Below are 22,208 nucleotides of genomic sequence, written 5' to 3'. Positions count from 1 at the left end.
GAATACACAAATCACAGAACTCATTTTGTTTGAGTAAAATCCTGTTTGGCTCCAAATGCTATTAAAATCTGCACCCTCTTCCCCTATGAGGTTTCAAAGGTGGCTCAGTGGTAAAGAATCCACCTACCAATTCCCGAGATACAGGTTTGATCCCTGGGTCAGGGAAGATCTGGAGGAAGAAATGGCATCCCACTCCAGTATTCCTGCCTGGAAAATTCCACGGACAGAGGAGCTGGCGGGCTATAGTCCATTGGGTCACAAAGAGTTGGGACACAATTGAGCACACATGTACATGCACGCTTGGCCTAGAAGCCAAATCAGGCCTTTGGCTTAATATAAGTCAGCTGGGCTTTAGAAAAGAAAAAAAAATTTTTTTTTTAAAGCTGCAGTATCTTTTCCTGTTCCCTTCTTCAAAGATCAGGGATCCAAAGCATTTAACTGGCAAAGTAAATAATATTCAAATTGAGAAAAGTCAAAGTGCTGGATCTCAGTTTAACCAACACTACAAAAGGAATACCCAAATTACAGAACTCATACTGTGAGAGTAAAATCCCATTTGGCTGAATGCTATAACATCAAATGGAGTTTAGGAATTCTGCAGCCTCTTGGCCTAGGAGCCATATTAGGCTTTTTGGCTTAATATAATTCACCTGAGCATTACAATTTTTTTTTTTCTTTTAAGCTATAGTATCTTTTCCTGTCCCATCCTTCAAAGATCAGGGACATGAGTGAGTAAATTAATTATTTGACTAAGGTCACCAATGGTGAGACTTCAGGGATATCCTTACCTCAATGACATTGGGAAAGAAGCAGTCATATCAGTCTCTTTGATGACTGATCTAGCAGTACAGGGAAGAAATGGAGAAGTAGCAGCAAAGTGACTGTGGCGAGGACAAAATGAGGACTCAGGGGAGATATCCAATCTATTTGGGCACTATACAAGGCATAGGTTGGACTAGAGATGTTAATTTTAGGGATAAAGGGGCCTTAAGGGAAGCAAGGTGAATGAAAGAGATGCTGAGGGATAAAAGATGGACAGAAGACATTGGTTAGCCATGGGGGATGAAGTCACAGCTGCTTTAGTATTCTAGGAACTTTGTATTACTTAATAGGAGCAAACAGTTTAAGATTGACGTAGCAGGATTCTGGGGTTTATTTACTTCATAAATGTTCATTTTCTTCTTAAAAATTAAAGTGCTATTTACAGTTCTTGTACAGATGAGAATGGGGTACCTGAGAGATTAAAAAGTAGCTCAAGGGTACATAGCTAGAAAATGGAGAAATCAACATTCAAAATCTAAGTCTCTGTCTGCAAAAACTATATGCCTTTTCTACAATACACTTTGACTTTAATTTCAGAATCTAGTTAGATACTTTTAACATTATAATTTTAAAAAGCAACCTACTTTCAGAGAAGCAAAGAGAAACCTCATAAGATACGGAATCTACTGTGAGGGTGAAGAGACATTTAGTTGTTAGCACTGAAAATATCTATACTAATTACAATTTAATTTCAGAAAAATAATATCAGTGTCTAAAATTTCAAAGCGTTTTTAGGAACAATCCAAAGAGTGCCAGTTTTTTCTTATGAAAAGTTTTCATTATTTTCCTCTCAAAGTGGATTTGGTATTAATTATTCACTAGACTAATTCATATGGGCTTTTCTCCTCCATCAAAAACAAAACAGTTTATTTCAAAGTAATTCTGGTATCAAGAAAGTAAGAAGTAAGTGAATTTAAAAGTCTCAGGAATATTCTACTTTTAAGCAGTAAGAGGCTTTAAAAGGTAAGAAATAGTACATGGTAAATTTTAGAGCACGTATTTCCTATTAGCATATTTAAGGAGAGTCAAGTAACATATTGTTTTAATTTATATTTTTGAGAAAGAGTGTTGTTTTTTCAGAGCCTATATGGAATTACTGATTTTATTTTTAAAATGTTTCCCTGAAATAGTGTATTTAGAGTAATTAACCAGGAAAATACTGTCTAGTTAGTTATACTATTGGTTTTCTTAAAAACGTTTTTGGACATTAGTGGAAATCTTCAGAGTTCTGAATCTTGACTATGAAAAAACCCACACCTGACCACGTTTTCAAAGACCGTTTTACATGATTTATGCTTTCTGCTTTAAGGAAGCAAGAAAATGTTACATGATATAATTAAACCACAGTCAATAATGAAAAAGAAAATCTACTTAGAAAACAGATCTAAGAGCATATTTTGCATTACTGAAGGCTATCTTCAATATTCAAGTACTTAAAACATCCTAGTTCATTTAAATTAACACGGAGTTAACTTAGACATAATCAAGGTAACTCCCTTATAAAAATCCACCTAAACACCTGCAGGACGGGTTCGTCAAACTTGCCAAAAATGGGAACACCTTGCGCATCAATAGGTACTTCTAGGAAATGAGGCATAACATAATAACACAAGTCCCCAAAAGTTTATAAGACACAAGAGCCTGTCACACCTACACTGGAAATTAGGTTTAAATTTTCATTCCTTGTGTCTTAACAATAACTGTTCTGTTCTTTCTGGTATAGGATATTCATTCGTACAAAAGAGCTTGACGCTTCCAAAATCAAGTTTCATCTGATTTCCGGGTCAAATCTTGAAAGGAAGTACTCAAAACATAACAAGTTTTCTGTCAATATTTAATCAGAGAGGCTTTGTGGGGGGGGGGCGGAATCTCAGGATAATCCCTTCGCCTTGGTCCCTGCCTTCAAACAGCTGAGATACCATAATCCCCAGAAACACAGCCCGCCCCAACCCCCGCCTTCTTCAGGGAGACGTGTGAGAGTGTATGTGCGTATTTCAAGGCCTACAGGAGCCGCAGAGAGACGTTCTTGAACCGTTTGAGATTTGTTTATAATTCTACCAGGAAGAAGGAAAAATAAATAAACGACGGCATTTGCCTTTTCATAGGAAGGTGGGCCTGGGGGAATTCCCAACCACCTGCACTGACGCTAAGTTATGGAAAAGCAGCCAAGAAGCCGGGACTCGGGGAGACGAGTCCCAGGCGGTTCTATGGAAACGAGAGACGCGAGTGGCCTAGCGCCTTCCCGGCAGTAGAACGAGCTGCGCAAACGGAAGGCATGGGAAGCCGCTCCAGCCGCCCGCACAAGCAGAGGCGCCGGGGGGCCCGTTGCCCGCCGCCACACGACCCCACCGACGCGGGCAAGCCGCGGCCGCGGGAAGCGCCAGAGGCAAGTGCGGTCGCCGCTCCCCTGCCCCGGCGCCTTCCCACAGCCTCACATTTCGGACGCCGCCGAAACTTGAGGAGGAAACACCCCCACACGGTCAGGGTGAACACCGCGTCTTCAGGGCTGAGGCCCTTTACCTTCCCGGCCGGGGTTTCTGGGGCTGCTGCCTCCGCGGAGCGGCCCCTGACAGGCGGGACGAAGACTGCCGCTGCGGCACCAGTGGCTTCACGAATCCGGGCTCTGGGAAATAATTTCCCGCCGCGCGCTCCGCGGCTCCGGAAGCGATTGTGACACTTCCGGGTGGTTGTCAGTGACGCTCTCGAGCTGTCGTCAGGGTCTTCCAAGCAGGTTCCCCGGCTGGATCCGGACTCGCGGGCCAAGCTCCTGCTAGCACCGCGCCGAAGGTTGGGAGACTGGTGAGTTATTATTTTTTTCTGGGTTGCCTCCTGGACCTGGTATTTCCGTCCACCCGAGACTCCGTGCAGCATCTTGATCTGACCGAGAAGTTAAGCGGGAAAAGGTTGAACTCGGAGTCCCCATCCAACCCCGTTGGCTCTTGACCCTCTGTGCTGCAGGACAAGGCCTTGAGATTCCGACTTTACCATCTTCTCAGTTCACAGTTTCTGTCTCCAGCTCGGAACTCGACCTCGGGTCCCCAGGTGCCCCTGGGTAAGACAGAAGACACCGTCTACTGCTACCTCTTTTAGGAGAGTGTCTGTAGAGGTGGTCAAGGAGTGTCCACACTCTCCCACAGGCAGGGTGGTGGTCACCCTTGATTTTCGAGAGCTGCTTTACCATCTTTTTCCCGAGTATGGTTTCCTTCATCTTGGGGTGCAGTGCCGGGGAGACAAGCAGCTGGCTGAAGAGCTCACCTTTTCTATTTTTGGAAGTGGAATGAGGGGGTCGGGTTGGGGGTCGTTCCTGATTGAGAACTCAGCGATACCGCCGCGGTTTAAATAGGGTGAGAATGGTCTTTGTTCTATGAGCTAATTGAGATAGCAGAACAAGCTCAAAATTTCATGCGTGGGTTTTAGATACACATTTTTACCTTTTGGAAAGGAGTAGTCAGGAATAGATGTTCTTTCAGAAAGGAGTGCCTCTGCGTTCTTCCAGGCTTTCTAATGAAACCTTCAGGAGAATTTTAGATGGGGGTCTGAGCAGAATTTGCTTCCGATGAAAAGGTAATGTGAGGAAATGTGCCCATGTAGTTGAAGATTTTAAAAATGTGATGAGAGAAGCTTTTTTTGGTGACTTCTCTTTCTTGAGTCATGCAGTTTGTTCAGGTAAGTAGTTTTCACTTACCACCTTTCACTGAAACAATCACGTGTTCCATAAGCAGCTGCTTGATTTTTTTTTTTTTTACCCCCAGTCAGTTCTACATAGAGTTCTAGCAATAACTACCATAAAGAAAAATGCAATATGTTCAATTCAAGGACCCTGATGCATCAGGCAAATGCTTTATTATCTTTTGAGAGTATGGAAGCATGTTATCTCCTAGTTGATCAACAATTCGAACTTTTGTAACCTCATTTGGTCCCAATTTTGTCATTTTTATTGAATCTTGTGGTTTTTCCTTATTTCTTCAGTTGCAAGGATTATAAATAATTTAAGAAAGGTACCTTGTTTTTATATAACAACTAGTTATCAGATAGGCAGTGTTTTGGGTTTTTTTTTAATCATTGCTCTTGATTTGTGACCTCTTTTCAAATTAATATAGCCAGCCACTAATGTTAGCCACAAATAGCTGCTATCTGCCAGGTACTTTACATTTATCATTTTATTTAAACTTTCTACAGTTCTACAAAGAGAATCGTATTATCCCCATTTTGCAAACATTTTATACTGAGACTCAGATGTTCTTACAAGTTATACAATTAAATGGCAGTTGAGATTTGAACCCAGTTTCAGGGAAACTCCAAGCTTGGGCTCTTTTTACTATGCTGTCTACTTCCTTTCATAAATGACAAAATCATTCTTTTCACTCTCCAGTAAAATTGGATAGTATATCACATTCCAAAGTCAAATGGATAGCAAAACTTGAGTATAAGAGATTTAAGGAGTTAAGGAATCAATTCCTTAATGTGTTAAAGATTAAGGAATGTGTTAGGGATTTAAAGAATCCCTACAAAGAATTTTGACATATGAGTAATCCAAATTCTTTTTTTATTTATCCTTAGCCAGTTTTATCACCCTTACTCAAACAAATACAAGCAATCTAGAGACCATCAGTGTATTATTAGTGACTCTAAGACCAGAGTATCAGCTATCTGTTTAGTCAGCTTCTATTTGTGTGTGTATGTAGAAAGAGAGAAAATGAATAAATGAGCACAAATTCATAAAACTGAACTTTGTGATGCCCAGTAAGGAATTACTATCTACTAGCTCTTAGAAAACTATTCTTTTCCACTCATGTAACCCTGAAACAGACAATGATTAGCATATGTTATCACGTGTGCTTAACTAAACCTGCCCTTTCCAATAGTCTACTGTATGTAAAGAAATAGAATAGTTTTCAAGGAATTTACTAAAATCTAGTTGAAATGACCAGTACTAGAAATGATCTAGAACTTAATTCTAAAGAATAACTGGTTTTACAAAAAAACACAGGTATATGTGTACAGCTCATTTCAAACGCTAATGTCCATTACATCGTATTGACTTCTCTGTGAATAATATTTGCTTTGCACATCCCGCAGGTAGATCTCAGTGATTTTTTTTTCCCCGCCAAATTTCAGTGCTTATGAAGGTTGAGAGTTTATCTGTTTTGTTTGTTTCATACTCAGCATCTGGTATGTACTATGGGCTCAATAGATGTTTATTGAATGAACTTTTTAAAAGTTATTTATCCACAGAGAAGTATTTGTACATGTATTTTTTTTAAAGGGACTTACCAGATAAATAAATGCACATTTAATCATTACTCACTTTGACCCTGGAGTGTAATGTCCACTCCACAACCCATCCACAAAAGGCAATATGCTATCCTGCAAAGAAGAGTGGACAGTGAGGCAGGAGATGAGAGAATACCTAGTACTTGTTATTGCTTACTTTCTGCTGTGCAGTGTTACATTTAATTCTCACAGCACTGTAGGGCTTTATCATTCGTTTAAGATTGAGAAAACAAAGATTAGCTTTGTAAATCTTTGTAGGTTACACACAGTCATTAAGTGCCAGAGCTATGATTGGAACCAGTGCTGATTCCAAGGACCATAGTATTAACCACTTCACTATACTGCCTCCAACTGGATTTTAATCCTGGTTCATCTACTAACTAGGTCTAAACACAGGGAAATTTATCCCTCTGAGCATATCTCTCATCTATAAAGGTTGGATTAAATGATGTTTAAAGTCTTTTCTGGCTCAAAAATCCTCCCAAGTGTTATTCTAACATGCTAGAAAATTTTCTTGAGTGGAGTTTTACATATAATGAATGTAAATTTATTGTATTTTACATGTAAATGATGTAAATTACATCATTTAATCCAACCCTTATATGTTGGTAGATGTATAATTATGATTTTGGGCTTCCCTGGTGGCTCAGAGGTTAAAGCGTCTGCCTCCAATGCAGGAGACCTGGGTTCGATCCCTGGGTCGGGAAGATCCCCTGGAGAAGGAAATGGTAACCCACTCCAGTATTCTTGCCTGGAGAATCCCATGGACAGAGAAGCCTGGTAGGCTATAGTCCACGGGATCGCAAAGAGTTGGACACGACTGAGTGACTCCACTTTCAGAGTTCAGAATCTCAGGCATGCATTTGCTAGTTTATGACCCTGATAAGTCACTGATTCTTTGTGAGCTCAGTTTTTTTTTTTTTTTTAAACCTAACATAAAATGGATATAGAAGAATGCTTTCCAGGTTGAGGTAGCTTCAAACACCCTGCATGAGCCCGACACATGCTATTATTGTTCAGTCACTAAATCATGTCTGACTTTGTGATCCCTCAGACTGTAGCCCGCCAGGCTCCTCTGTCCATGGGATTTCCCAGGCAAGAATACTGGAGTGGGCTGCCGTTTCCTTCTCCAATGGATCTTCCTGACCCAGGCAACAAACTTGTGTCTTCTGCATTGGCAGGTGGATTCTTTACCACTGAACCACCAGGGAAGCTCCACCTGACAGATCAGATCCGATCAGATCAGTCCCTCAGTCGTGTCTGACTCTTTGCGACCCCATGAATCGCAGCACGCCAGGCCTCCCTGTCCATCACCAACTCCCAGAGTTCACTGAGACTCACGTCCATCGAGTCAGTGATGCCATCCAGCCATCTCCTCCTCTGTCATCCCCTTCTCCTCTTGCCCCCAATCCCTCCCAGCATCAGAGTCTTTTCCAATGAGTCAACTCTTCGCATGAGGTAGCCAAAGTACTGGAGTTGCAGCTTTAGCATCATTCCTTCCAAAGAAATCCCAGGGCTGACCTCCTTCAGAATGGACTGGTTGGATCTCCTTGCAGTCCAAGGGACTCTCAAGAGTCTTCTCCAACACCACAGTTCAAAAGCATCAATTCTTCGGCACTCAGCTTTCTTCACAGTCCAACTCTCACATCCATACATGACCACAGGAAAAACCATAGCCTTGACTAGATGAACCTTTGTTGGCAAAGTAATGTCTCTGCTTTTGAATATGCTATCTAGGTTGGTCATAACTTTCCTTCCAAGGAGTAAGTGTCTTTTAATTTCATGGCTGCAGTCACCATCTGCAGTGATTTTGGAGCCCAGAAAAATAAAGTCTGACACTGTTTCCACTGTGTTCCCATCTACTTCCCATGAAGTGGTGGGACCGGATGCCATGATCTTCGTTTTCTGAATGTTGAGCTTTAAGCCAACTTTTTCACTCTCCACTTTCACTTTCATCAAGAGGCTTTTGATTTCCTCTTCACTTTCTGCCATAAAGGTGGTGTCATCTGCATATCTGAGGTTATTGATATTTCTCCCGGCAATCTTGATTCCAGCTTGTGTTTCTTCCAGTCCAGTGTTTCTCATGATGTACTCTGCATGTAAGTTAAATAAACAGGGTGACAATATACAGCCTTGACGAACTCCTTTTCCTATTTGGAACCAGTCTGTTGTTCCATGTCCAGTTCTAACTGTTGCTTCCTGACCTGCATACAGATTTCTCAAGAGGCAGGTCAGGTGGTCTGGTATTCCCATCTCTTGAATTTTCCACAGTTGATTGTGATCCACACAGTCAAAGGCTTTGGCATAGTCAATAAAGCAGAAATAGGCGTTTTTCTGGAACTCTCTTGCTTTTTCCAAGATCCAACAGATGTTGGCAATTTGATCTCTGGTTCCTCTGCCTGTTCTAAAGCCAGCTTGAACATCAGGAAGTTCACGGTTCACATATTGCTGAAGCCTGGCTTGGAGAATTTTGAGCATTACTTTACTAGCGTGTGAGATGAGTGCAATTGTGCGGTAGTTTAAGCATTCTTTGGCATTGCCTTTCTTTGGGACTGGAATGAAAACTGACCTTTTCCAGTCCTGTGGCCACTGCTGAGTTTTCCAAATTTGCTGGCATATTGAGTGCAGCACTTTCACAGTATCATCTTTCAAGATTTGGAATCCTGACAGACAGTTGGCATTAAATATATATTGATTCTCTTCCCTTCTCCCCAGTCTTTTAAGGATAAAAGATTGGTGAATGTAAAAATACTTTATAGGTTAGCCAAAGGTGAAGAATCTTCAGTTGTAGTCCACTAAGAAAGAGCAAGTTATACCTACAAATGTCTATTGTATGACCAACAATTTACATACAATTATTGAACAACAAAAGGATGGGAAACACAGAAAGAAGTTTTGCTTTCAGTAGGACAGATGAGGAAAGATTTTATTTAAAAAGGTAATGCTGAGTTTGGGCCTTAAAGGATGACGATTTTGGCATTGGAGGATGCAAAGGTACCAGAAAAGATTAATGAGTACGTATTAGATCTGTGGGATGGATTGAAGGCTAATGATAAAATGTGAAAAAGCTGAGTTGAGTGCAAGCTGTGGGTAACTGTGGTCCTGTTAAAGATGTTAGACTTTCCACAATGAGCAATGGTTTTTGTGCATAACCAGGGTGGGGTGGAGGATGGGGTTAACATTTGATTTTTATGGAAATTATACCCATTTGTTATAGAAATGTAAGAGTGTAAGAGTATATAAATAAGCCCCCTCCCCCCAAAAAAAGAAAAATTGCACAATAATCCCATTCCAGACCCAGCCAAGCACCTACTTACTGAACACCAACTTCAGCCAAATCCCCTCCTGACTTGAGAGTACCTCTCTCCATCCTAGTGAAGAGTGAGCTGTGAGTGGCCACTCAGGTTGGCTCACAGGTAGGAAAGGGCTCTGAGGAGTCACGTGTCCCAGTTCTGGGCCTCCACCTTAAGGGGCTCACATGGGGACTGGTCCACAGACACACAGTTCTGACTGGGTGAGGGTCTCTCTACAGGTGTATTGCTTTTAACGGTATGGATGCTGGCACTGGCACTCAGGTGTGATGGCAGCAGGCTTCTGGGAGTCGGGGAGAGGGGTACCATCTAGAGCTACAAGGTTTTCCCACCGCACTTTCCTGTATCCTCCCTGCCTCCTGTCCCTTCCTGATGTCTGTGGTGGTAGTTTAGTCGCTAAGTCATGTCCGACTATTGCGACCCCATGGATTATAGCCTTCCAGGCCCTTCTGTCCATGGAACTCTCCAGGCAAGAGTGCTGGAGTGGGTTGCCATTCCCTTCTCCAGGGGATCTTCCCAACCCAGGAATCGAACCTAGGTCTCCTGCATGGCAGGTAGAGTCTTTACCTACCGAGCTATGAATGAAGCCCAACCCCTTACCTGCCGGGGTCCTGCCCCGGCTGATCCAGGGTATTCGAAGCGGGGACGGCGTCGGCGACCTATTTATTTAAATATTTTATCAAATATATAAAGAGTAATAGGATGAGGATAGCTCAGTAGGAAAATTCAGTGGAGAAAAGAGGCTGAGTAGCTTGGTTTACGCGGGAGACCAATAAAACTTCAAGACAAGAAGTTTGCACCACTTACGTAGGCTGCAGGCGTCCTTCCATTCTCCTGAAGGAGAGGAGACACTGAGGCCTCCCCGGTCGGATCTTAGAAGCCCAGGCATAATTAGTAAGCATGGCGGGTTCCGAGCTCCAGATGGAGACTCAACCAGAGTGAGAGAGAGAGAGACATGGGGAGACCAGTATTTCAAGAAACTGATCCCAATTCTTTATTTTCCATGGTCTACTTTTATACACTGAGATGTTATGCAAAAGTCACTCGGGGTCAGCAGTCCTGACTTTTATGAAAGTCAGGTGCTTCATACAAATGTATACAGAGGTCTTAGGGGTGTTACATCATCTTCTGGCCAGGGGGCCTGCTGACAATTTATGACCCTCTCCTTGTGACAGCGGTCAGTCAACCAGGACACTTATTTCTCCAGGGGTGATTATTCTCAAAACAGACACCACCCAAATAAAGTTACATTCCTATAGGGTGACGGTGTAGTGGGTTTTAGTTAAGGAAAGAATTTACTTAGCCTAAGGTCTAACGTGATTAATATCAAAGGTTAATACTTATTTCTTCTATATATTCATTAATGTGTGTAAGGGCAGGGGATGTGGAGACTTAGCAACAAACATTGGCTCAACAAATGAAAAACCCTTCACCAATACAATTTCTAATCAGCCCATTATACTTATACTAATAGTTTTCTAACTTTTCTAAGGAACCTGTTTTTAGAAGGTTTAAAGCATCTCGTGCCTCTCACGGTCGGGAGGCTGTGAGCAATCACATGTGGCTGGACAAGCCTGTCAGGCAGGCTAGAGAACCTTCAGAGGAGTTTGTAGGTTAAAACACTCTTGTCACACCCAAGAGTTTTTATTGACTGGAGCTCTAGGTTAACTCCTTCTCCAAAAGAGGTGGTGGGGGACAGCCCCCCGTAAAGTCAGAGGTGTAGGTAAGAGCACAAAGTAGTAAAATAGGCAGGCTCTGGTTATGGGGGTAGATGCTCGAGGAGTTCCAGGGGGACTCCTGAGGCTCGATCCCGCCTTTGCGTATGTCGAGCCTCCTTCCTCATGACCTTTGTCACGGGCGGAGTACCTCACTCTGGCCCCCAACACTTACCCAACTTTAAGCCTGGGTTTCCCCATCTGAAGTCACAGGGTGGACTGGGTAGGGGGACCCTGGGCTTTTCTCTGCCCAGGAGGGGCTCTAGAACCCCTCACCCTTCCCCCACTCCCCCTGATTCCCACCCATGGTGTGGTCATATTTGGATTTGCCTAGCTTTCCTGACCTGCCTGAGCCTGGGTCCCGCAAAATCACTCCTCTCTCCTCCATGTCCTTCCACAATGCCTTCTCTACAGAAACAGAAGACAAAAAAACAAAGCAGACAAAACCAACCATCTCCCTCCCAGGGTCTGAATACGGCTGAGTCGCTGCCTGGCTGCTCAACGTCCAAATCAGGGCACTACTGCTAGGCTATGTCCTTTTAAAGGAGGGTAAAACACCAGCCTTTGGTCATTAGAAGTGGTGAGTCTGCAGACTGCTGACTCACCTGATCAGGTGACTCTAGTTAAGGGAAGTTTTTGCGTGGTGAACTAAAGGGCTGCAGCTGAGTCCGGAAGTGAAAGCAAAAAATCAGCATAATTTGATTAAGTTATATTAAAAAGCCTCAGAAAGTGGGCAGAAAATGCTGCTTTCCAGCCTCAGCTGCTAATGTGTTATTGGAGGCAGGTTTTTGAAACAGTGCTTCAGCTATTTCCCGTAAATTTTGGTTAAAATACAAATAGATGAGAGGCAGCTCAAGAAATATCCTTAATTGCTAGTATTTAATCTATAACATATATTACACTTACACACAAACACTCATAAAGAGAGAATGAACATATATAGCTGTTTAAATCATTTGGGAGATTCTTTGCCGAATAAAGTTCTCAAGACAAGTTGTCTAAAACTAAAAAAGGACTCAATTGTCATTTGATTAGTTCAGCAGATCAGTATAATGTGAAACAGCTGAATTCAGAGAAGACCTGTGTGGGCTCAAACTTATGAACTTACACAAGACGATCTTGAAAGAGATACTTAAATTCTTTGGTCCCCAATTTCATCTGTAAAATGGTAGTTTCAACTGCATGGATTTATTAGGATTAAATGTGATAATGTGTGAAAGCACATAGAGCCATCAGAAAAATTTTTTTAGGAATCTGCCTACTTTTTGGTGTTATTTAATAAAATCTAATTGCTTTAAAATAAGGTCTGCAGCTCCGTGAAATTAAACAGACTTGAGTTCAAATCCCAACTCTGTCACTGGTTGCATCATGCTGGGAGTTACTGTTCTTCTCTCTTTGTTTCTTTATTGATAAAATGGGAACAGTAATAGTGTCTTAAAAGGGCTTTTGTGAAGACTAAATGAAATAATGACGTCTAGAGTTTAACATGGTGACAAGACAGGTGCTTTGTTTGCTCGGATTCCCAGAGAAGCAGATCCAAAGAAGGGAATAGATGTGCAAGAGATGTGTGGGGGAAACTGCCTGTGAAGGGTAAAGGAGCGGAAGCGAGAGGAGGAGAGAAGTACCTTCAGGCCTCAGTGGAGGTCTGACAACCTGTGCAAGAGACAGGGAGAGAAGCAAGGAGGGTGAGAAGAATCTCAGAGCTCCGCACTGTCCTAAAAAAGCTTCACCAGGTCATGGGGAATCCAAGAGCCAAAGTCATCCCTTAGAGGACTCCTGTGTCGCCCCAGTACTCAGTATGATTTAGTTACTAACAAAAATAATTCATCGTAGTCACGTGCTGTAACTGACTAGTGTGTTTAAAGCTCAACTCTTTGAATTTTACTGCCTGTCCACACCTCCCTTGAGAAATACAGTCGCTGCTGCCAAACATTGACATTAACATTTGAGGCACATGTTCTTAGACTAATGACTCCTTATATCTTATAATACAGTTTTGTTCGCCAGAGAACCGTTGAGGAATCAATAGATCTGTTCCAAATTACAGCTGAAAAGAGTTAACATTAGCTAAGAAACTGATTTTTTGACGTCAGGTGATTAAACACAAACTGTCTGAATTTCTAAATTCAGATAGCCAATAAATGTAACAATCTTCAAGGGCTGATTAATGTTACTATCCATGGTGTGATATCGACCTAAATTTGAATGTTCATCTCCTTTCTTAGTGAAGGGAAGCAAAAAATATGTGACCCTAAAAAAGACCTCTTTGGCATTTGGAGTGTTTTGAGCCAAAGGCAATCGAGATCCAGCAGACTCAAGAAAAACTTTTACCTCTCCCTTAACTACCTAGAAGAATTTAGATAGGGAGCCTATACTGAGCTAGGAGGTAGATGGGCTTCCCAGGGTCAAGCAGTTGGAGATTCGTCTACTGTGGACTGATACTTCAAGATTAGAATAGCAGGACAGTTGAGAGAGGAGGCTGAGCCCAGCCCGCACCACATATTCCTCATTCTGGAAGTGAGGAGACCTCCCCAGCTACACTCATGCAGAAGGGCTGCATATAGGTCGAAAGGGGAGTGATGCTAAGTGATGCCACTGCCTATGGGCCCTTTCAGTAGAATCCATCTTGACTAAGAGATGTGTATGCATAGATGGGAGGATCCTGAGATGTAGTAAGTACGGACTCTGAACCAGGCAAATCAAAGTGATTGGCCAAACAAAACCAGAATAAATGCCCAATAAAAGTAATCCAGGGCTTCCGTGGTGGTCTAGTGGTTAAGAATCCTCCTTGACATGTAGGGTACACAGGTTTGATCCTTGGTCCGGGAAGATCACACATGCCACAGAGCAGCTAAGCCCGTGCTCTGCAACTATTGAGCCTGTGCTCCAGAGACCAGGAGCCACAACTACTGAGCCCATCAGTTCAGTTCAGTTCAGTCGCTCAGCCATGTCCGACTCTTTGCGACCCCATGGACTGCAGCATGCCAGGCCTCCCTGTCCATCACCATGCACTGCAGCTACTAAAGCCCACGCCTGGAACCAGTGCTCCTCAGCGAAAGAAGCCACCACTATGAGAAACCCACACACGTTACACCTAGAGAGGAGCGCCTGCTTACTGCAACCAGAGAAAGCAGCAATAAAGACTCAGCACAGCCGAAAAAATAAAAGTAATTCAAACTGCCATGAAGACGTCACTCAGCAACTCTATCCACATGTGTCTATCCACACATCCTGTGCTCTTTTTTCCACCTAATAAATACTCGTGTCCCTACTTTGTCTTTGTGGGAATTCTTCTTCTGCAAAGCAGAAGGGCCAAGGCCTTGCCACTGACTACTGGCCTACGGGTGTGGATTTGGTGCTCTCACTGCGGTGACCTAACATTGGTCTCTGGCTGAGAACCAAAATCCTGCTTCAAGCAACTGGCCATCCAAGATTAGTACCTGTAAACGAGCTATTATTACCAGAGATAATTTTTACCTGAATGACTGATATGTATGGCAGGGCAAATGACAGGTTACCAAATATCCGCTCTTAGTGTCCTGTGATTAAACCTCCTCACAGGATACTCCAGGCCCCAGTCCTTCTTGGCTCAGAGTGACATGTAAACTTCAACTGTCTGGCTTGCCTTTGGGTCTCATAGTCTTACGGCACTCCCGTGTGTATGCGGTGAAATTCGTTTTCCTTCTGGTACTCTGCCTTGTGTGTATGTGCTCAGTTGCTCAGTCGTGTCCGACACTTTGCGACCCCATGGACTGTAATCCGCCAGGCTCCTCTGTCCATGGAATTTTTCAGGCACGAATATTGGGGTGGGGTGCCATTTCTTCCTCCAGGGGATCTTCCCAGCCCAGGGATCAAACACGTCTCCTGCATTGGCAAGTGGACTCTTTATCACCGCACCATCTGGGAAGCTCTTTAGTCTCTCAGTCATGTCTGACTCTTTGTGACCCCATGGACTGCAGCACAGCAGGCTTCACTGTCTCCTAGAGTTTGTTCAAACTCATGTCTATTGAACTGGTGATGCTATCCAACCATCTCATCCTCCGTCGTCCCCTTTTCCTCTTGCCCTCAATCTTTCCCAGTGTCAGCATCTTTTCCAAAGATGGCTCTTCACATCAGGTAGCCAAGGTATCGGAGGTTCAGCTTCAGCATCAGATCTTCGAATGAATATTCAGGGTTAGTTTTCTTTAGGATTGACTGGCTTGATCCCCTTGCTGTCCAAGGAATTCTCGAGTTCTCCAGTACTACAATTCAAAAGCATCAATTCTTCCATGCTCAGCCTTCTTTATGGTTCAACTCTCACATCTTTACATGACTACAGGAAAAACTGTAGCTTTGACTACATGGGCCTTTGTTGGCAAAGTGATATTTTCTGCTTTTTAATATGCTCTCTAGGTTTGTGATAGCTTTCCTTCCAAGGGCCAAATGTCTTTGAATTTTGTGGCTGCAGTCACTGTCCACAGCAATTTTGGAATCCAAGAAGATAAAATCTGTCACTGTTTGCATTTTTTCCTCTTCTGTTTGCCATGAAGAGATGGGACAGGATGCCATGATCTTCGTTTTTTGAATGTTGAATTTTAAGCCAGCTTTTTCACTCTCCTCTTTCACCTTATCATGAGGCTCTTTAGTTCCTCTTCACTTTCTGCCATGAGAGTGGTATCACCTGCATATCTGATGTTGTTGATACTTCTTCTGGCAATCTTGATTCCAGCTTGTGATTCATCTAGCCTGGCATTTTACATGATATACTCTGCATATAAGTTAAATAAGCAGGTCACAATATACAGCCTTGACATACTCCTTCCCCAGTTTTGAACCAGTTCATTGTCCCACATCCAGTCCTAAATGTTCCTTCTTGACTTGCTTGCAGGTTTCTCGGGAGACAGGTAAGGTGGTCTGATATCCCCATCTCTTTTAAGAATTTTCCACAGTTTGTTGTGATCTACACAAAGGCATTCGTGTAGTCAATGAAGCAGATGCTTTTCTGAAATTCCCTTGCTTTTTCTATGATCCTACAAATATTGGCAATTTGATTTCTGATTCCTCTGCTTTTTCTAAATCTAGCTTGTTTCTCTGGAGGTTCTTGGTTCATGTACTGCTGCAGCTTTAAAGGATTTTGAACATTATCATGCTTAGCATGTGAAATAAGTGCAATTGTATGGTAGTTTGTACATTGTTTGGCATTGCCCATTGAGATTGGAATGAAAACTGACCTTTTCCAGTCCTGTGATCACTGCTGGTTTTACAAATTTGAGTGACATATTGAGTGCAGCACTTTAACCACATCATCATTTGGAATTTGAAATAGTTCAGTTGGAATTCCATCACCTCCACTAGCTTTATTTGTAGTAATGCTTCCTGAGGCCTTCTTGACTTCACACTCCAGGATGTTTGGCTCTAGGTGAGTGACCTCACCATCATGGTTATCCAGGTCATTAAAACCTTTTTTTTCTTTTTAATAGTTTTTTATGTATTCTTACTTCTGTTGTTTGATCTCTGAGTTGGGAAGATCCCCTGAAGAAGGGAATGGCTACCACTCCTGTATTCTTGCCTGAAGAATTCTATGGACAAAGGAGCCTGGTGGGCGACAGTCCATATAAATCAGCCTTATGTTGATTTGATGAATGCATCTGCCAAAAGAATCTAGAAAATAGAGGAAAAATGTTTACTTCCACTCCCCAGGTGGCACAGTGGTAAAGCATCCACCTGTCCGTGCAGGAGACACAAGAGACTTGGGTTTGACTCTTGGGTCAGAAAGTTCCACTGGAGGAAGACATGGCAACGTACCCCCATATTCTTGCTTGAAAAATTCCATGGACACAGGAGTCTGGCAGGCTACAGTCCATGGGGTCAGAAAGAGTTGGGCATGACTGAGTGCACACGTGCACACACACATATGCATACATATCACCAAAGGTATCTCTTGGTCAAACAGATCAAAGTATTATATTTTTGTCTGTCTCCATCCCCTTACCTCTTTCCTCTTTCGTTGTTTTTACTGAGGAAATGCAGCCATCAATCAATTCAGCAATCTGTACGTGGCAGGTCATGACCCATCAATTGGTGAATACTAGTCAATGGCAACCCACTCCAGTAGCCTTGCCTGTAAAATCCATGGATCGAGGAGCCTGGTAGGCTGCAGTCCATGGGGTCACTAAGAGTCGGACACAACTGAGCAACTTCACTTTCACTTTTCACTTTCATGCATTGGAGAAGGAAATGGCAACCCACTCCAGTGTTCTTGCCTGGAGAATCCCAGGGACGGGGAGGGGCCTGGTGGGCTGCCATCTATGGGGTCGCATAGAGTTGGACATGACTGAGCAACTTCACTTTCACTTTTCACTTTCATGCATTGGAGAAGGAGATGGCAACCCACTCCAGTGTTCTTGCCTGGAGAATCCCAGGGACGGGGAAGCCTGGTGGGCTGCCGTCTATGGGGTCGCACAGAGTCGGACACGACTGAAGCGACTTAGCAGCAGTAGCAGTCTACAGTTTTGTTTCATTTATGTGTGGCTTTAGGATTTAGGTATTAAGTGTGTTTGTTACTGTGAATCAAAGGATTTAAATTTTAAAGGCAAGGGGCTTAGTCTAACTTTCTTATCTTTACAGGAGGAAATGAGGATTAAGGAGGTGATTTAGCCTGCCCAGATAACTCAGGAAACATGTGACTTGAACTAGAAGCGAGGCCTTAAGAATCTAAATTTAGGGTTCTTTTGTATCATGCATCCAAGAAAAGACTTTTTGATTACACTACTTAGGCCACATGATTACTCTTTTCCAGTTGGTTGATATGATAGTCTTTTTGTGTCACTCTCATTATTTCTTTGCTAAGATTTACTGAGAAGAGCTTTTCCCTAACTGTGGCCATTGAGTGTTAGGGAGGATGAATAGCTGCAGTTGTTTTTTAGCAGTCAGCCCCGCTGCCCCATCTCCTGAACTTCTGTTTATTTTCCCTATAGGAAACAGCTAATTTTAACAGTTTAAATGTAGGGTTTCCCTAATTTAACCCGAGGAGTGAAGAGAGTTCTTTTTGAGGGGTATTATATCGGCAAAGCCTGAATTTTTACTAATAACTAGTGAATATTTTTCTTACTTCATTGTCATGACATTGTTTACCCATTTTCTTAGCTTTTTAGACATCAGCTCACCAAATACTGTCATTTTTAAAGTATAAGTTTTGTCAATAATCATGTGATAATTTATTCCTGTATAATTTTTAAAAAATATATCATTATTTCCTTCTCTAGCAAATATTCATTCTGAAAGGGAACAGAATAGGCTAACCCCAAATGTGCCACTGTGGCATGTGAATTGTTTTGAGCTGAAGGTAATTAAGAATCAACACTCAGGAGAAACTTTTACCTCCTCCCTTAACTTCCTAAAAGTATTTAGATCCAGGGCCAGTTCCAGAAAGGGAGCTACTACCACAGATAACTTTTATCTGAATGATCTATCTGTGTGGCGATGCAGATACTCTTTATCAGCTTGTGAATTACCCTCCTCCCCTTTGAATCTCCAGGCCCTTAGCTCAGTATGGCATATAAACTTCAACTTCTGACTTGCCCTTGGGACTCATATTTTTATGGAGTTTCTGTGCAACATACAAAATTAAAATTTTCTCTTGTTAATCTATCTGGCTTCAATTTAATTATTAGACCAGCCAAAAAAACCTAAACAGAAGAAGGGAAACGTTTTTTGCCCCTGCAATATCTGCCCACAAGAATGTCTGTGGGCGGTTTACCTTCTCCCTGTGGATAGTTTAGTCCTCTGCTCTTTGGAGATTTGACTGGGAAAGAGTTTGTGAATGGAGTCCTCCTCCTAGGCTCTGTTTCTCTGTTGCCTTATGTACCCTGTTATTGTTGAGGCTGTCTATGCTCATTCTCTTTTTAATTGGAGAATAGTTACTTTACAGTATTGTGGTGGCTTTTGCTATACATCTACATGAATCAGCCATGGGTGCACATGTGTCCCCCCAACCTGAACCCCCCCCACCCACCTCCCTCCCTACCCCATCCTCCTGGGTTGTCCCAGAGCACTGGCTTTGAGTGCCCTGCTTCATGCCTTGAACTTGCACTGGTCATCTACTTCACATATGGTAATATACATGTTTCAGTGTTATTCCCTCAAATCATTCCACCCTTGCCTTCTCCCACATAGTCCAAAAGTCTGTTCTTTATACTTGTGTCTCTTTTTTGCCGTGCATATAGGATATCGTTACCGTCTTTCTAAATTCCACGTATATGTGTTAATATATTGTATTGGTATTTCTGTTTCTGATTTATTTCACTCTGTATAATAGGCTCCAGTTTCATCCACTGCATTAGAACTGATTCAAATGTGTTCCTTTTTATAGCTGAGTAATACTCCATTGTGTATATATACCACAACTTCCTTATCCATTCATCTGCTGATGGATATCTAGGTTGCTTCCACGTCCTAGCTATTGTAAACAGTGCTGTGATGAACATTGGGGTACATGTCTGTTTCAATTCTGGTTTCCTTGGTGTATATGCCCAGCACTGAGATGGCTGGGTCATATGTATGCTTATTCTTTTGATTAACTTTACCTGGCATGATCTTTCTGTGGCTTTCTCATTTATTCTGACTCAGCAGTTCTCAAACTTTTGGTTTCAGAAGTCCTTTACACTGTTAAAAATTACTGATGACTTCAAAGAGTTTGTATGTATGTCATTATATCTTAATATTTATTATGTTATAAATTAAAATTGAGTATTTTAAGACATGATTATTTCAATAATAAAGTCAGTACATGTTAATGTAAATGGCATTAAAAATAACTATATTTTTCTAAACAAAAATTATAGTGGAACTGTGGCAATCTCTTTAATATCTGACTTCATAGAATGGTACTCAAATCTCAGATCTGCTTCTTTGTTCTCTTGTGATATGTTGCTTTGGTTGAAGTGAGTAAACAAAATCTAACCTTATATAGATGTAGTTGCAAAAAAAGGAGTATTAATAGAATCACTGACCTGGTGTCTGGACTTCTTGAGGGTCAGATTCTTTGTGTCTGTTGTTCAGTTGCTCAGTCCTGTCTGATTCTTTTCGACCCCATGACTGCAGTACCCCTGGCTTCCCTGTTCATCATTATCTCCCAGAGTTGTGTGTCTTAGTGCAGAAGGAATTATGTGAGAGGCAAACTGATAGGCAAGAAGTAGATGTATTAATTTGGATGCTTGTGCAAGCAGGCGAGGGGGCTCTGGCCCGAAGATTAACCAGGATACATTTTTATAATCAAAGGAAAGTGGGGAAGGGGGAAAGATCATCTTCCTTGTTCTTGAGTAGATGCCAGGCTTATACCACTAGCTCCTCCTTTTGTATCCTGCAGTAAAGTGTTTGACCTTAGGACTGACAAAGTACTTGTACAAATCAGTAGAAAGGTGGTAACCTGTTTCTTGCACCAATTACCTGGGGCCTATCGCATGCTTTTATTTATGGCTTCACTTAAGCAAGCCTGCTTTGTTCCACGACCTTTGATAGCTTTTTGGAGCAGTCATTAACTTACAGTGGTGTCCAAAGTTCCCTAAGTTTCGCTCACTATCTATAATCCTCTACTGAGACTTCTACAACTACCTGCGTTAACTATCCTATTCTTTCTTTATCAGTAGTTTCTTAAAGTTTAATTGCAATGTAGAATCTGAAATCATGTCAGTGAAACTTTTATACTCTTACTTTAAAATCCCTTGGTCTATCTTGCACTTTGAATGAATCTTTTACAAACACAGGCTTTTGTTCCATAATGCATTGGCCACGTGGAAAGTACTGATTCATTGAGGTATGCTTGACTTCCAAATCGTTATGTACTTCATATGATGATACTGAGCAGGGCCCTGTAGGGCTTCTAGGCAAAAGCCGTTTTGTGTCCCCCATTTCTTTGATTATAGGAAACAGCCTTCATTCAGCCTCTATGACCTACCCCAAGTTCCAGTGGGCAGATTCAAGCAGTGTTAATTAGGAAAAGGAGGGATGTGAGACCAGGGAGAAAGAAACGGTCAAGAGCAGCCCTGGGGCAAGTTCCTGTTTCCCCATCAGTGGATACACACAGCAATATCTTTGAGATGTTTTACAGATACTGAAACCCCCTCCCGTGGGAGAAGTGAAAGTGAAGTCGCTCAGTCCTGCTGACTCTCTGTGACCCCGTGGACTGTAGCCCGCCAGGCTCCTCTGTCCATGGGATTCTCCAGGCAATAATACTGGGGTGGGTTGCCATTCCCTTCTCCAGGGAATCTTCCCAACCCAGGGATCGAACCCCGGTCTCCGGCATTGCAGGCAGACTCTTTATCCTCTGAGCCACCAGGGAATCCCAGTGGGAGAAGTTAAGGATAAATGGTGCTATGCCGCCCACAACATGTAGACTACCATCCATTTGGACCTGAAGTTTGGTGATGTGGATTCCTATTTACCTCAACACCTACCCATGTTAAGAATGTGCACGAGCTGATCATTCCCTCTTTGAACAGTTACTGTAAAACTTCTCACTATCTTGGCATTAGCCCACTGTGGCCTCCATTGCCCAGCAAAGTAATAAAGCTATCCTTTTTTACCTCACCCAAAACTCTGTCTCTGAGATTTTATTCAGCTCCAGTGTCCAGAGAAGCTGAGCTTTCAGTGTTAACGTGCTGCACTCCATGGGGTTGAAAAGAGTCAGACACGACTGAGCAACTAAACTGAGCTATACAATATCAACAAAATCCCAGTTGTTAATATCACCAGCAATCTCCTCAGGAAAATCGTACTTATTGCAAAACTATCCAACTGAGAGTTTAAAATTTTCCAGGATTTTGTTTTTGCTTTGAAAGTTCTTATTTTATCCTTGGCAACAAATGTCAGTGTGTTAGTCTCTCAGTCGTGTCTGACTGTTTGCGACCCCATGGACTGTAGCCTGCCAGGCTCCTCTGTCCATGGAATTCAGTGTTAACAAATACCATCTAATACTTTTCTTGAAATGACAGTCAATTTGATTAATTTCGAGAAATTGTGTGGTGTATGCAAAGATTGAGTGAATGAAATTACTACTTTTTAGTACCTCATCAAGGACATTATTAAGTGAACCGACTGTTATTTTTTT

At 42.3% G+C, this 22,208-nt stretch overlaps 2 protein-coding genes across 3 annotated transcripts in view; one reads left to right on the top strand and one right to left on the bottom strand.

Annotated features, from left to right (window-relative positions):
* Positions 1 to 3,473, bottom strand: part of SLF1 (SMC5-SMC6 complex localization factor 1) — a 71,265-nt gene extending 67,792 nt beyond the window's left edge. The window contains exon 1 of one of the 2 annotated variants that reach the window (XM_070373135.1): positions 3,343 to 3,473. The gene's annotated coding sequence lies outside the window, so the exon portion shown is untranslated. The remainder of the gene's footprint in view (positions 1 to 3,342) is intronic. The other variant, XM_005893845.2, reaches the window with a different exon arrangement.
* Positions 3,474 to 3,495: 22 nt separating this feature from the next.
* KIAA0825 (KIAA0825 ortholog) overlaps positions 3,496 to 22,208 on the top strand; it is a 429,397-nt gene continuing 410,684 nt past the window's right edge. Inside the window, 1 exon segment of the mRNA XM_070373134.1 lies at positions 3,496 to 3,621. The gene's annotated coding sequence lies outside the window, so the exon portion shown is untranslated.

This window comes from Bos mutus, chromosome 7, assembly GCF_027580195.1.
Source record: "Bos mutus isolate GX-2022 chromosome 7, NWIPB_WYAK_1.1, whole genome shotgun sequence".
NCBI classification, from domain to species: Eukaryota; Metazoa; Chordata; class Mammalia; order Artiodactyla; family Bovidae; genus Bos; species Bos mutus.
Note: the sequence above shows the minus strand (reverse complement) of the source record. Positions and strands in the feature narration are given on the sequence as shown.